General features: G+C 45.1%; 1 protein-coding gene across 2 annotated transcripts in view; it reads right to left on the bottom strand.

Moving 5' to 3' along the window:
- RGS6 (regulator of G protein signaling 6) overlaps positions 1 to 14,882 on the bottom strand; it is a 287,036-nt gene extending 272,154 nt beyond the window's left edge. Inside the window, exon 1 of one of the 2 annotated variants that reach the window (XM_065064488.1) lies at positions 14,569 to 14,882. The gene's annotated coding sequence lies outside the window, so the exon portion shown is untranslated. The remainder of the gene's footprint in view (positions 1 to 14,568) is intronic. The other variant, XM_065064489.1, reaches the window with a different exon arrangement.
- Between the last annotated feature and the right edge of the window lie 224 nt (positions 14,883 to 15,106).

Raw genomic sequence — 15,106 nt, 5'->3', positions numbered from 1 at the left:
ATGGCAGCAACACTTCAACTGAAAAGCATCATCAGCACAACCCCAAGGGAGCACCGCTTCACAGCTAGCCTACCTGGAGCCTGGATCAGGGATATTACCAGGATGCTCCCCAGCCTGGTGCACTCAACACACTACTACCCACTGCTGATCTTCCAGACACATGGGGAGGAAGCTGCATCCCGCAGTCTGAGGGGAATGAAGAAAGATTTCAAGGCCTTGGGACGGTTGGTTAAAGAGTCTGGGGTGCAAGTTATTTTCTCTTCCCTCCTTCCATTTTTGGGTGATGACATGGGATGGAATAGAAGAATTCAGTCCATAAATTACTGGCTACAAGACTGGTGCTACAGGCAGGGCTTTGGATTCTTTAATAACGGCTGTTTTTATAAGACAGCAGTCCAGACAGTGATACGTGGGAAAGGTTTATCTCACAGGGGCAAAAGGATGCTGGGGCAGGAATTAGCAGGGCTCATTTAGAGAGTTTTAAACTAGATTTGAAGGGGGATGGGCTGTAGCTGGGCTTGCACCAGTGGGGCAGCACCTTAGAATTGATAAAAACCAGGAGGCCTCCCATCCCCCTAGGGTGAAATCAGTGTGCTCAGCTCGCTCCCTGAAATGCCTGTACATGAGTGCACACAGCATGGGAACAAGCAGGAAGAGTTAAAAACCTGTGTTTGATCAGGAGATTATGATCTGCTGGCAATTACAGAGACATGGTGGGACAGCATACATGACTGGAATGTGGTCATGGACGGCTATGTCCTTCTCAGGAAAGACAGGCCAGCAAGGCAAGGTGGTGGAGTTGCTCTTTATGTGAGAGAGCAACTACAATGTATTGTGCACTGTCCAGGGGCTGATGAGGAGCAAGTTGAGAGTCTCTGGGTGAGAATTAAGTGGCAGGGTGGCAGGGGTGATGCTGTTGTGGGTGTCTATTACAGGCCACCAGATCAGAGTAAGGAAGTTGACAAGGCCTTCTACAGGCAGCTGAGAGCAGCCTCACAATTACAGGCCCTGGTTGTGGTGGGGGATTTTAACTACCCTGATGTTTGATGGAAGGACTACTCAGCCAGCCAGCCACAGTCTAGGAGGTTCCTCCAGTGCATTGATGATAACTTCCTGATCCAAATGGTGGATGAAGCAACTAGGAGAGAAACACAGCTGGATCTCATCCTCACTAACAAGGAAGGTCTGGTTGAAGCAGTAAAGGTTGCCCTGGCTGCAGTGGCCATGAGATGGTGGAGCTCAGGATCTCACATGACAGGAATACCAAGCAGAATCGCAACCCTAGACTTCAGCAGGGCAAACTTTGGTCTTTTCAAGCAATTGCTAGGGGAAATCCCATGGGAGAGGGTACTTGAAGATAAAGGGGCCCAAGATAGTTGGTTAGCATTCAAGGACTGCTTCTTCCAAGCTCAAGATCAGAGCATTCCGACACATAGGAAGTCAAGGAAGGGAGCCAGGAGACCTGCTTGGTTAAACAGGGAACTGCTGGGCAGGCTCAAGTGGAAGAGGAGAGTTTACAGATCATGGAAGGAGGGGCTGGCAATTACACCACTTGGGAAGAATATAAGGCTACTGTCAGAGCATGCAGGGAGGCAACTAGGAAAGCTAAGGCCTCCATAGAATTAAACCTGGCGAGAGAGGGGTCAAGGACAACAGAAAGAGCTTCTTCAAATACATGGCAGATAAAACCAACAATAGAGGCAACGTAGGCCCGCTGATGAATGAGGTGGATGCCCTGGTGACAGAAGATACAGAGAAGGCAGAGTTACTGAATGCCTTATTTGTTTCTGTCTACTCTGCCGGAGGCTGTCCTTCCTGAGGAGCCCCATACCCCTGAGGCCCCAGAGGAAGGCAAGAAAATGGAGGAGTTTGCCTTGGTTGATGAGGACTGGGTTAGGGAGCAATTAAATAGTCTGGACATTCATAAATCCATGGGTCCAGATGGGATGCACCCGCAGATGCTGAGGGAGCTGGCTGAGGTCATTGCTAGGCCACTCTCCATCATCTAAGTCATGGGAAACAGGAGAGGTGCATGAGGACTGGAATAAAGCCAATGTCACTCCAGTCTTCAAAAAGGGCAAGAAGGAGGACCTGGGTAACTATAGACCAGTCAGCCTCACCTCCATCCCTGGGAAAGTGGTGGAACAACTTATCCTTGGTGCCATCTCAAGGCATATCAAGGATAAGAGGGTATTAGGGGCAGTCAACATGGCTTCAGCAAGGGAAAGTCATGCTTAACCTCATAGCCTTTTATGAGGACATAACCAAGTGGCTAGATGATGGCAAAGCAGTGGATGTGGTCTGTCTTGATTTCAGTAAAGCATTTGACACAGCCTCCCACAGCATCCTTGCTGCTAAACTGAGGAAATGGGGTCTGGATGATCAGGTAGTGAGGTTGACTGCGAACTGGCTGAAGAAAAGAAGCCAGAGAGCTGTGGTCAATGGGTCAGAGTCTAGTTGGAGGCCTGTATCTAGTGGAGTCCCTCATGGGTCGGTACTGGGACCAGTACTATTCAATATATTCATCATCGATTTGGATGAGGGACTAGAACACCCTGTCAGCAAGTCTGCTGATGACACCAAGCTGGGAGGAGTGGCTGACATGCCAGAAGGCTGTGCTGCCATCCAGTGAGACCTGGACGGGCTGGAGAGTTGGGCGGGGAAAAATTTAATGAAATATAACAAGTGCAAGTGTAGAGTCTTGCACCTGGGCAGGAACAACCCCAGGTTCCAGTATAAGTTGGGAAACGACCTGTTAGAGAGCAGTGTAGGGGAATGGGACCTGGGGGTCCTGGTGGACAGCAGGATGACCATGAGCCAGCACTGTGCCCTTGTGGCCAGGAAGGCCAATGGCATCCTGGGGTGTATTAGAAGGGGGGTGGTTAGTAGATTGAGAAAGGTTCTCCTTCCCCTCTACTCTGCCCTGGTGAGACCACATCTGGAATATTGCGTCCAGTTCTGCGCCCCTCAGTTCAAGAAGGACACGGAACTGCTGGAGAGAGTCCAGCGCAGGGCAACAAAGATGATTAAGGGAGTGGAGCACCTCCCTTATGAGGAAAGGCTGAGGCAGTTGGGGCTCTTTAGCTTGGAGAAGAGGAGACTGAGGTGTGACCTCATTAATGTTTATAAGTATGTAAAGGGTGAGTGTCACGAGGATGAAGCCAGGCTCTTCTCGCTGACAAACAATGATAGGACAAGGGGCAATGGGTACAAACTGGAACACAGGAGGTTCCACTTAAATATGAAAAGAAGCTTCTTCACGGTGAGGGTAATAGAACACTGGAACAGGCTGCCCAGGGAGGTTGTGGAACCTCCTACTCTGGAGACATTCAAAACCCACATGGACACACTCCTGTGTAACCTCATCTAGGTGTTCCTGCTCCAGCAGGGGGATTGGACTAGATGATCTTTTGAGGTCCCTTCCAATCCCTAACACTCTATGATCTCTGCCTGGGGACAGGCCACCAGGGAGGAGGGTAGAGAGGCCGGAGCTCCAGTGATGCAGGCTACCTGCTGCAAACACAAATGAAACTGCTCATGGTCAAAGTACAGGATTTTTTACCCTAAAATTATGTTAATATGTTGTATTTGCAACCCTCTAATTAACATAATGGTATGTAGAAGTGCCCATCTGACTTGCACAGTTCTCTGTTAAAAAACAAAGCAACAAAAAACTGTAGCCTGGCATGAAAGAATCACAAGACTAATTTTTCAAGGGATCCCATCAACACCTATTCTTTCTGCACACTTTTTTTCCTCACTGCCAGCCCAGTCTCCTCAAGATGCAAGCAGGAAGTCAACCCTACATCACTACACATGGTAAAAACAGAATCTGCCTCTGAACTTTTCTCTAAGCACATTTGCAATACATCAGCCAGAAGATAATCCAGCTTGGTCTTATAGAAACATTTCATCTACAAAGGAATGAGAAGGGTGAAAACAAACGTTTTATTTACGTTTTTTTTTTAAAAAAAAAAAAGTATTCACACACAGCCTCTAGTCAAAAGCCTCACCAGTTACCAGGTGAAGAGTACCGTCAGCTCCTTACTCCTACATTTATTACATTACCAGTGGCTAATTCATACCACCCTGCATCCACACTCCAGCAATCTAAATCTAAATGCATATCTGCAAAAAATAAATGGTCCTTAAATTCCAATTTCTAGGTTCAAAAGATGCTGTTTTGCCACAGCTGTTTTCTGACAATAGCCATGCTTGCAGTCATCCAGAGTACTCAGCAGCAAAAGTGGTAAAAATTGAAAACCATTTGTGCTAGCTGTTCTCTCACTCTGCCATATACAAGGAGCAAATCAGCAGTCTTCAGTTTCTTGTTTATGGATAAGATGGTCTATTAAGCTTTTAAAAAATACTCCCAAAAATATGCTAAAAAGAGAGGGTACATTTACCTCTTACCATTTTTTTTCCCTTTTTATATTTTATTATTTATTATAGAACAGTTCTGCTTTTCTTCTGAGAAACACAAGCACACTGGACTAGATAGGCAGCTGCCAGCAAAAGGCACTGAAACACCGTAAAAGTTCTACCTCTGTCTTATCTGATTGGGCTCCTCAAACTCTCCTGAAAAAACAGAAGCTGCAAAGATATATGGCTCACATATGTTACAAAAGGATCAGTGGACTCCTTTAAACAGGAATAACCAATTAAAACAATGCTCTGAAAAGCAGGGAAACCATTCTTTTCCACAGCTCACCTCTCTAGCATTTCTGATGCTGAAGTTTACTAACGAAATTTCAAAAGACAACAACCTTTACCTTTTCATGCATAAAAACTGTCAGTATTTAATCTCTGTGTATATGGAAATTCAATGAAAACAGGTAAGCAGCAAATGAAAATATTGCCATTAATGTTCACAAATACTTTGATTACTGTAAGAAAATACTATTGTAAATAAAACCTATGCAAAAAAACTCTTATAGGCACAGAAACCCAAGTGTTTCATAGAAGTTACCCCACACAGAAGTCCTTATAAACTCAGGGGTTTATAATTAATGGAGAAAGAAAGAAGAAAGACAAAGAAGAAATTCTGCAAAACAAACTTTTTTTTTTTTTAAATACTACCTGGATTTAACAACCAAATACAAGGGTCATATTTGAACTCTTATCCTGCATTTTAGCAAGTTATCAAATTCATAAGGAAAATGTCACAATGCAAAACATTTCTTGCACTTCTGAAATAAAAATGACATCGTTTGTTATATTATGCAAAAAATTTATCTCAGAAAACAGAATCTACTACATGAATCCCCATGTAGATATCTACCAGTGCCACACAGCTGAAATACAATTTTGGGTGACAATCAGTGGAAATCACCTTTATGCTATAATATGCAATTAGTCTATTTCAAGTGCAGCTTATAACTGACATGTAGTGCTAATGTCAAATCATGAGAGATTTAGAGCTTCAGCATGCAATCAGAGTACAATATGATTTCATGTCATTCATATTCATATCTAGTTAATTCTTTTTCTAACTAGTGAAATACATCTAAACTACATGACTTTTCACATGCCTGAGAAATCATACAACCACATGCCTTGCTGAACTGGTAATTACCTAATAGGAAAAATCACTGCCCAGTTTGCTAGAATATTTAGACCAAATAAATCATGTTATTATGGTGACAGGAGTGGGAGGGGAGAGAAACAAAACAAAAAAAAAAAAAAAGGAAAAAAAAAAACCACACACACACAAAAATCAGTTACTCTGAATTCAATTAGTCTCCACTAATATAAAGTTGATCTTTCATATCCATTAGAGAAGTCTCTCTAGAATTGTAGAATTGCACTGGGAAGAAAGAAACTTACATTCACATTTCTCTCCTGGTTAACATTACTTCATGAAACAAGGACCTAGGCATGCCAAGTAAGGTGTGTATACTAGAGGACAGCAAACAGTGTACTAGAGGATCCCCAGGTCCAACCTGGGCTATACTCTGCTTATAACTGGTGTTGCTCAGTCAGAGCATTGGACAATTCACCTCTGCTCCTCCTTCAGAAGTAAACCTGTATGACTAGTGAAATAACTTCCCAAAGAGGAACTGATACAACATCCACCTGAATCAGGCACCAGTCAGGAAGACTAGAGTAGAAATCAAAACTCCACCATCTCCTCCAGCACCCTTACTGGTGGGGAGGGGGAAATGTTGCTACTACACATGGCACTGCTGGCCACCGTGCTCAGCAGAACAAGACTGTACAAAAACATGTTCCTCTCCTCAACCAGACAGAAGGACATAAAGGCTAGTGAAATAGGGGCTGGGCATTCCCACTTAAGGAGCCACACCCCAGTTACCAGAGACAGACTGAAGGGTCTCATGCCACTGGATCCCACGGCCCTGCTTCCCTGTGTGGAGGAGCAGCAAATGGAGTCTGCTTTCCATCAGTGAGATACAGCTCCCAAAGCATCTAAAAATCCTTCCAATGACTCTTGTGGACATCAAATTGTTACTGAAGTTATTTTTCAAACACTTTCTCAGTGGAAGATAATCCCAGGCCTTCTGCCCCTCCTTGCAAGTGCCTAGCACTGCAGTACTATCAACAATACTCAGTCTGTTGCCTTTTTTTAAGGAACAACGTATAAACACTTCCAAGCAACTGCACTTAATGTTCGAACTTTTGCCAAACTAATTCTTCTTTGTTTGTGAGAAAGCAGTTTTGTTTATACTGAGAGAATTCATGGATTCTAAAGGACCTCATTCCTCCTCTTTCTGAGGTACCAGCTCACAGGGAGCCCCATGCTGAATTACTGCAGCCCAACACTTCTCTCAATCTGTAACCAGCAGGACAGACGACAGGTGCACATCTAGGCATGGAAACAGCACAGACTACTGCCTCACCCTGACAGAGTGGAAAGGACAGACCCAGTTTCAGGACACTCCCTTTTCCCTCTCTTCAAAGAAACTGGGATCCTGATGAAGATTAGATTTCCAATTTCTACAACTCTTACAGATATTTCCTAAAGGTGCAGTCCCCTTTCATACGTGTTACTGCTTTCTGTGAAAAACTTCCTACAGGTATGACTACATTTCCATACAGTAGTAGGTCAGGGAGGAGACTCTATGCTCCTGATCGCCCACACTGATTAATTGCTAGTTTGCTCCCAGGTTCACTCTTCTAAAGCTCCAAACCAGTATGTGGGCATAGGCCTGAGAACACAGTTCTCCCCCATCACCACTTGCGCCCAGGAGTCAGTATGGATGACCTTACACAGGGTTTGCCTTCTCTTCTACTTTGCCATTCCTCCAGCAGTTCCCCACTAGGTTCTGTAACCCCGTACAGCCTCCCAAAGTGTCCCAAGTCACACCATGCATAACTTCATCCTTTTGATGGGCTGCAGGACAATTTCACATTTTTAAACACTGTAATTGGGAAAAAAAAAAAAGCACCAACCACACATAATGGTCACTGTATCTTCAGGTCACAGAGATACCATCTGAAGGCTAGAAGAGGCTCCTCTAGCCAAGTATATGCACTATGGACATAGCCATCTTTCAGACGGAACTAGCTCTCAGACATGTGGCAATCCAAGCCACGTGGCTTCCTGCAAGTAGACACAGTCTACAAGTTTAAACTCAGCCCACTGTGTAGTCTAATGTGAGCAGCTGATTTCTGCAGGTACTCCTCTCCAATCACTTGCTGTTCCTAATTATATATGTCCTTTAATAAAATGTGCAAATATTCATGGCATGGCAGTCTGAGCAGAACATTGCTAACCAGGGATCACCAAGGCCTTGTACCACCTCCAAAAAAGGGCTTTCTCCATGGTCTTGAGCAATTTTCTCTCCATCTGTGGTAATACTCACTCAGTCACAAAGCTACATAACAGCAGACACTAAAGATGGAGAATTCCGGTTGTTCCAGTTGTCTTTGTCACAGGTGACCTGCCTCAGTCACCTGGCAGATGATCAGACTGCTTCTTGAGAAACAATGGAAGTTGGTTACTTTCCTCAAGAAGCCACACCCCATTGTGATTCTACATATTTCTACATCTGCAGATATTTGTAGCTATTTTAGAATGCTGAAAATACTGCCTGCAACTGGATGTTACATCCAGGAAATCTAGGGATGGAAGCCAAGATAAAGTACATTTCTTGTCACGTGACACTGACTAGGTCCTGAGTTCCCTGATGCCTAATTAGAAGCTTTTTTTTTTCTAGAGAGAGAAATATGCACTACCTGTTTTCTGGTCTGTCCACCCAAGGTGTGCTGAAAGTATTGGTCATTTAAAAGGAAGACACTTCCCACTTTCAGAGATTTTGATCTATTACTCACAGATGATAAACAAGGACAGCAAGGCAACCAAAAGAAAAAAACAAATGGGGAAGGGTAGTAGCAAGTATTGACACATGAATTGCTTATTAACAAGGCAAATTTTTCCCTTTATGAAATCAATTGTTAAAATGGGCACTTGCATGCCAAATTTACTTTTAATGGACCAGCGTAATGTTATAACCAGGAAGAAACTGCTTCCAATACATTTACCCTTCTTCCAAAGAATTCAGAACAAAATGTAGTCTCCACTCGTAATCAATCTACCTTCCGATAATACTGCTGTGAGAGCAAGGGCTCTTGGATATGCTCTGAGCCAACATGTTAATACCAAGGATAGCTACAGAGAATGTAACAGCAAATATATGCTGAATAGTTAATTGAAACAAGTGACAGCACTATACAAATTTAGAAATGCAAAGAGAGAGATATAGCCCAACTTCGAACTTCATCTGAATTGGTGATCCCAAACTACTGCAGTATTTCTAAAGGGCTATCAATCTGCAAGGAGCAGTTGCTAACAAGAGAGCTGAAGCTGTATTTTGTTGGTTTGCAACAATGCCAACTTACTGGCCAGAATCATTCCCTGTGGAAAATGAGTAACTGCACCGAAAATAGAGAGCTTGAGGGCAGAATTCTAATCCCTTCTCCAATAAAAATCTTCTTCAAAAAATCATGTTCCTTGGATCAGTTAAGCTGTGCTAAGAGCAGCCTGTCTGTGAAGTTGGTCCATCAAATACATCATCTCTGAAAGTACCTTGTACTTTATGCACCATAGAAAATACTAACTGCAACTACAGAAAGCTACTTCTGGGACTGCATTTCTATTTTACACTGTATCGAATAAGTTGAAAACAACTGAATAAAGTTGATTCAAAGAGAAAACGGAATCAGAAGAAGCACAAACTAATTGATACTCTATTAGAGGCTGACAAGAAAATCAAAACATTAACATTTAAAAAATACAGGCCTCAGTATCTGTTAGATTCCAAATTCAGAATTACTCCACCTAAACTCCTTGTTCCAAACAGAGCTTGCCAAAATAAAGCTCAAATCGTCTAATGCAAGTTGATATAACAACCAATTCACCATTGATCAGTGACTGCAGAATCTCATTTAAAACATCCCAAGGTGCTGAGAGTCCTTGCTGGTTGTTCATTCTCAAGAGAATGGAAAACTGCAAGTACCCTGCAATCAAATATAATGAGAAATATACTAACCAAAAGCACAGCTGCTATTGAAGATGTGGCACCATGCAATATCCTGGTGCAAAGGAGCACAACTGGTTGCAAGCCACGTACTTCAAGGACATGATGCAATATATTAATACTATGATTTCACTGTCCTGCTGTTTATCACAACAACACACAGCCTCATCAAATGCAAATTACATCCTAATCACTTCAGTAACTGCCATGTAAAAAACAATCTAAGCCACTCCCAAATTGGCTAGCTCAAGTTCACACACCCACACAGTTCAGCAGAGTCTACAAATCCCACTGCAGTGGTTCATCTACCCTGAACTTCACCATGCCATAACTGGACTACTATAAATACAAATATATGCTACGTACATTATAAATACTCATATACTTTACTACCACTGCTGCTATACTATAATATTCATATAAAGACATTTCCTTTAATTGAACTAATACATGTCTAAGCCAATCTACACTAATGAAGGCATAATCTAAAACTAGTCGCTCATCTGAGACAAAGGCAAATATTTTCTTCCACAAAATGATAAACTAAATCACAGTGAAATTAAGTGACTTCCCACATTCACATAATGGATGACAGAGCAATAAATTAAAAATATAAGTCCTGACTTTTAAACCATTAGTTATCCTTTGCTCAATACACATCCCCATAGCATAGTAGGTCTGTAGTAATCAATCTGAAGAGCTTTTAATTAGCCTGTGAATCTTTCACCTCTGATGCCAGGCTCCATACGCACAGTGAAAAACATGAAATATCGTCCCTTTCCACTGGGATGATGTTTGTAAAATGTAACTGAAGATTCCAGGAAAAAATACAGCACTCATTCCTCTCTGCTGCCTAACTACCTCATGGTCTCCACCACCCCCACAGAGGTAAATGCAGCACCTGTGCCATACTCTGTGGATGCTCAGTCTAGGAACAGATAGCTGTTTCCATCATGACCATGCACAGAGCTCCTGGAATGTCAAAATGTCAGAACCTTATTGCTCACTGAAATTTTAATCTACCCCTCTGTCTCTCCACATTCTTTGCTACCAGCTACAGAGATGTTAAAAAATAGTATGAGATCTGATGCAACACAAGTGGGCAGCAGCAATCTCTCTTGACTCCACAATCTTTCTAGGGCTTGACAACCAATTAAGAAAATACAAATTAGCTCCTCTTTCTTGCTCTTCTTCATAGATAGAGCACAGCAGCAGAAATTAGCTCATTCCCCAGTCACCACAATAAGTTGTTACTCCAGCTGGAAACAGTAACTGAAATAATGGAAGTGTCTTTTCATTGTAAAATGTATATAGATTAAGAAAATGCTGTGGATTTACTAATATTAATATCACCCTTCAAAAAATTTAAAAGCCACTATATCACTACAGGAAAATTGTAATCAAACACAGTTTAGAACTTTCATAATACATCTGTTATTACCTTTTCAAGGCTATGAAGATAGGCCAAATTTTCCAAAATACTTAAGACTGCACGTACACTAGCCGCCTCTAAACCCCAATAAATCCACCACCACACAAGTAATGCTTTGACAGTTGCTACACAGAAAGTTAAGAGATAAAGAATGGAAGCAGAAATTTGCAGGAAAAAAAAAAATTAAAAAGAGTTAGAGATTTAGGAACATAATTTAGTTCAGAATATGAAGACAGATGTTCAGCTATAAGTAAGAGTTCAAAGATGGAAAGAGGAAATTTTGTAGCCTGAGGAAGTCAAATGTGTAGCTCCACAGGAACCAAGTGACTGACTCATCCAGATGCTTCTGAAAACCCAAGGTGGTGTCCACTACCACCAACAGGCACCCCAGCATTTCTGAAATGTGCTTGGCCAGCACAGCTCTGGTGGGCTTTTCTCTCAAATGCAGACAGAGCCACAAGCATTCAGGGTTAAAAGTACCACTACACCTTCAGTAATAACACAGGGCCACGATATCTCACATCTCGTTTGACGTGTCAGATGGCAGAGTGCTGTCTGATGCCACCTTGATGACAGCAGTTAAAGACTGACAAGAAGAAATACCCAAATCATCAATGTAATATTCTTATTGTACCCAGCATTTCTTTGTAATTATAATGCTGTGGTATGGATCGACACAGATAATAATGCAGTTGGGAAGAAGCTCTGAGAAGAGTCCCAAGAGGAGCCATGAGTTCTAATGACTAGATACAATATTTGTACCACAAAACAGTCCAGAGCTGCTCAGTGAAGTGGACCTGTGTATTCACACAATCTCCCCTCTTGAGAGCCTAGGTGGGCTTGCAGACACACAACAGAAGCTCCAGGTGATGAGCACACAGAACACAATAACCAATTATAAGGGAAACATTGCAGTCTCGTAACATTGAGCATAGGAAGAGGAGCTCACCATCCTTTTATTTCCATTAAGGCACTTGAGCCATGGCACTGCAAGATTCAAAAGTTTCACCACAAACTAACACAGTATCCTAACGTACCATTTTAAGAAGACACAATGCAGCTATTTTGTCTTCCTGCTACTCCACATACACAGCTTCTTTTATTTCCTTGCCATCTGCTAGTTTGCTGCAGTCTGCTGGGACAGGACTGCCCTCTCCTTTTCTCTTGTTCTTGGCTGCTCAAAGGGACAACAACAGATCCTAGCATTTCCAAGTCCATACACTCAGCTTTCCTCCAGCTGCCTCAGAAACATTAACCAGCACAGAGTTACTCTGTGAACAAACAGTAGTCTCTGCTCAGCTCTCCTGTACCTGTGTGCTGCACCAGAATTACATGCTAGACAATGAAACACTTTATAAGGGGTTCATAAGAAGGTAATTGCTGCCTTAAGAGGACACACCCTTTCCTCTTCTCCTCAGGTGTCACTGATTAAAACAGTTATCTGCCCTATCTGCATCACAGGAACCATCAGAGAGAAACTAAGGCAAGCAGTGTTGACAATGACTAGATGCAATTTCTTATTATGCCCCTTCTTAGAAGGGAAGGGTAATAAGAAGAAACCAGAAAAATCAGTCAGGTAGGTGAACAGCAATCTTCAAATACTTTTATGATTATAATCCTCAGTATAAGATGTGTAGCAAATAACTATTTTTCCTTCTGATCACTACTACAGTTCAAAAAGGAAAAAAATAAGGGCTATCTAAACTCCACCACACTTGTAACCAGTTAGGAAAGAAACTACAACATTCCCCATTAATTATTCTATTAGTCAGCTCATCTAAAAATAATGTCAATATTGTCTGAATCTAAACAGTTTCTTCAGCATTTAACACACCCTTTCAAGCAATGAGCACTATTATTCTGTGTTTGTAATCATGTGTCCCCAAGTCAATAACTGCTCTTGAACATCTGACCTCTTTTTAAAGCAGATTTAGAAGGAAGTATAGTGAAAGTGTTCCCAGTCAGCTGGTGATAAAGTATTATGGATCATAACCACACAGCAGTTGCTAGGTCTTCCAAGCTGCAAGATTAGGATAAATCTAGTATTCAGGGAAGAGAAAAAAATACACAACCTTCCACTTCAAAATAAACTCAAATCGACCTTGGAGAATATTCGAAATTATATCAAATGCCTTAAATCCCCAAAGCTTTGAACAATAGTTAACCTCTTTCTCTACGTTCTTCAGCAAGCAATTACAAATAACACAATACCTTTACCAAGCACTTTTCACACTCGCAGCTCTCAAAGCACTTCCCACAGAAACACACAAACGAAACGTAGCTTGCTTTGGGGTGGGAAGCCACCAATATACAGCACAACGCACCAGCACAAAGGTGAGTTTTACAGTCTTGCTTTATTTATCAAAGCCAGGTTTTCCTGCTTTCTGATCCTTACGCCCTGGCAGTCAACAAACAAAAAACAATCAAGAGGAATTATGCATACCCATAATCTTTAATTTCAGGGAAGCTTTGGGAAGCGCCACGCTGCTCTGTAGCACGCAGGCTACACTAGGGATGCCGCTCAGCCAAGCCCCTTGCAGGGCGGCTCAGAGAAGCCCCGACTCACGCAGGCAACCCGGCGAGGTCGGCGTGCGGCAGCGGGAGCAGAGCCGGTGCGGGCGGGACAAACCCGCGGGCGCCGGCAGCTCCTGGGAGCGGCAGTCCCGGCTGCTGTTATGTCTGCGCCCCACAAGCGGCAGCGTGCCGCTAGCTATATAAAATCTGCATCTCCCTCGGAAAAAAATACTTGAAGCTCCTTCGCAGGCCCCACAACCTACTCCTCTATTTACGCCGTCGCAGCTAGCGACTAAGGAGATGCTTTTAGTGTCACAGGAGATTAAGGCTCCGGGAGCAGAGTGCCTGGCAGCTTTACTCTCTCGCACCGATCTGCCTTCATGCAAACGCACATTGTCGGCGGAGGAAGGTGTATTATTACCATACACTACCGAAATGAAACAGTTTCCAAGTTTTCCCACAGGGCATCAGTTCCCCTTTCAAGCTGTACCCCAGCTCTTGCTCCCCCTTCTCCTTCCCCGAGGCCTCCCCCCGAAGAGCTCTGCACTTCCAGGTCACAACTTGCCCTGTGTCCCCACCAAGCGCCGGCTCCCCGGGCACAGCCCCTGTACCTGCTGGGACACTGCGTCCCCTGAACTCGCGCCGAGCCCCAAGAGGAGAGGGCACCCCCACACCGCCGGGACAGGGCCCGGGCGCCTCCAGCTCCCTGGGCCGTGACCTGAGGCCGGGCCCCCTTCCCCGGGGTCCCCGCGGGAGGACGAGCCGCAGCCGCGGTGCGCTTGGGGGGAGACCGCACGGCCCGGGGAAGGAGTACAGCCGCCCCCGCCTGCTCAGCGGCGCGGACCAGTGTATACACAGACATATACACACATACGTGACACACGCACCCCACTGCACCTGTCCGTTACTACCAACTCAGAGAAAACTCCCCTCTCGGGGCCGCCCGGGCAGCCGCCTCCCCCCGGGCCGGGGCTTAGGGCTCCGCTGTCCGCGGCGGGACCGGGACACGCTGTGAGCGCAGAGCTGAGCAGCAACCACTCCGCCAAACAAATGCAGATAAAAAGGGAAATAACAGCGTCGGGCGCAGCCCCTGCCCCAACCTTGCGTGCAGCCCACTCCCATTACCTTAACAACCGCGCTGCCGCCGTCCCCTGCCGCCCCACGCCTGGCCTCTCCTCAGGGACGGTGGGGAGCCCGCACCATGGCGTGAGCCTGCGGGCGGGGCCGGCGCTTTCACCGGAGCTCTTCCCCGCGCCTCTTCCAAAATCTCTTGCTCTCCTCAGCGCCCCTCAGGCTGCGGCGGGGACGGCGGCGCAGGCGACGCTGCCGCGGGAGCGCCGCGGGCACACCACACCGCTCCCCCCACCCCCGCCCCGGCCGCCCCGCGCTGCTGCCGCCCGACCCTCCGCCGAGCCCGCGCCGGGCGGGCGGGGGCGGCGGCCCGGGCGGGGCCGGCTCCGGCTCCGGCCCCGCTGCAGCAGCGCCCGCTGCGGGCAGCCCGGGCACACGACCCATGCCCGGCGCCGGGGAAACCGCGCTCGCCCCGGTCTTGAGCCTGTCGCCGTTTGCCGGTGACATGGGGAAAGTCCAGCCCTTCAGCCCCCCCATCCCGTCGCCTCCACTGCGTCTGGGCGACTTTGTGCAGCTCTGAAGCAAGGGAAGG

The sequence above is a fragment of the Columba livia genome, chromosome 5 (assembly GCF_036013475.1).
Source record: "Columba livia isolate bColLiv1 breed racing homer chromosome 5, bColLiv1.pat.W.v2, whole genome shotgun sequence".
Classification (NCBI taxonomy): domain Eukaryota; kingdom Metazoa; phylum Chordata; class Aves; order Columbiformes; family Columbidae; genus Columba; species Columba livia.
This window is presented reverse-complemented; position numbering and strand designations above follow the sequence as displayed.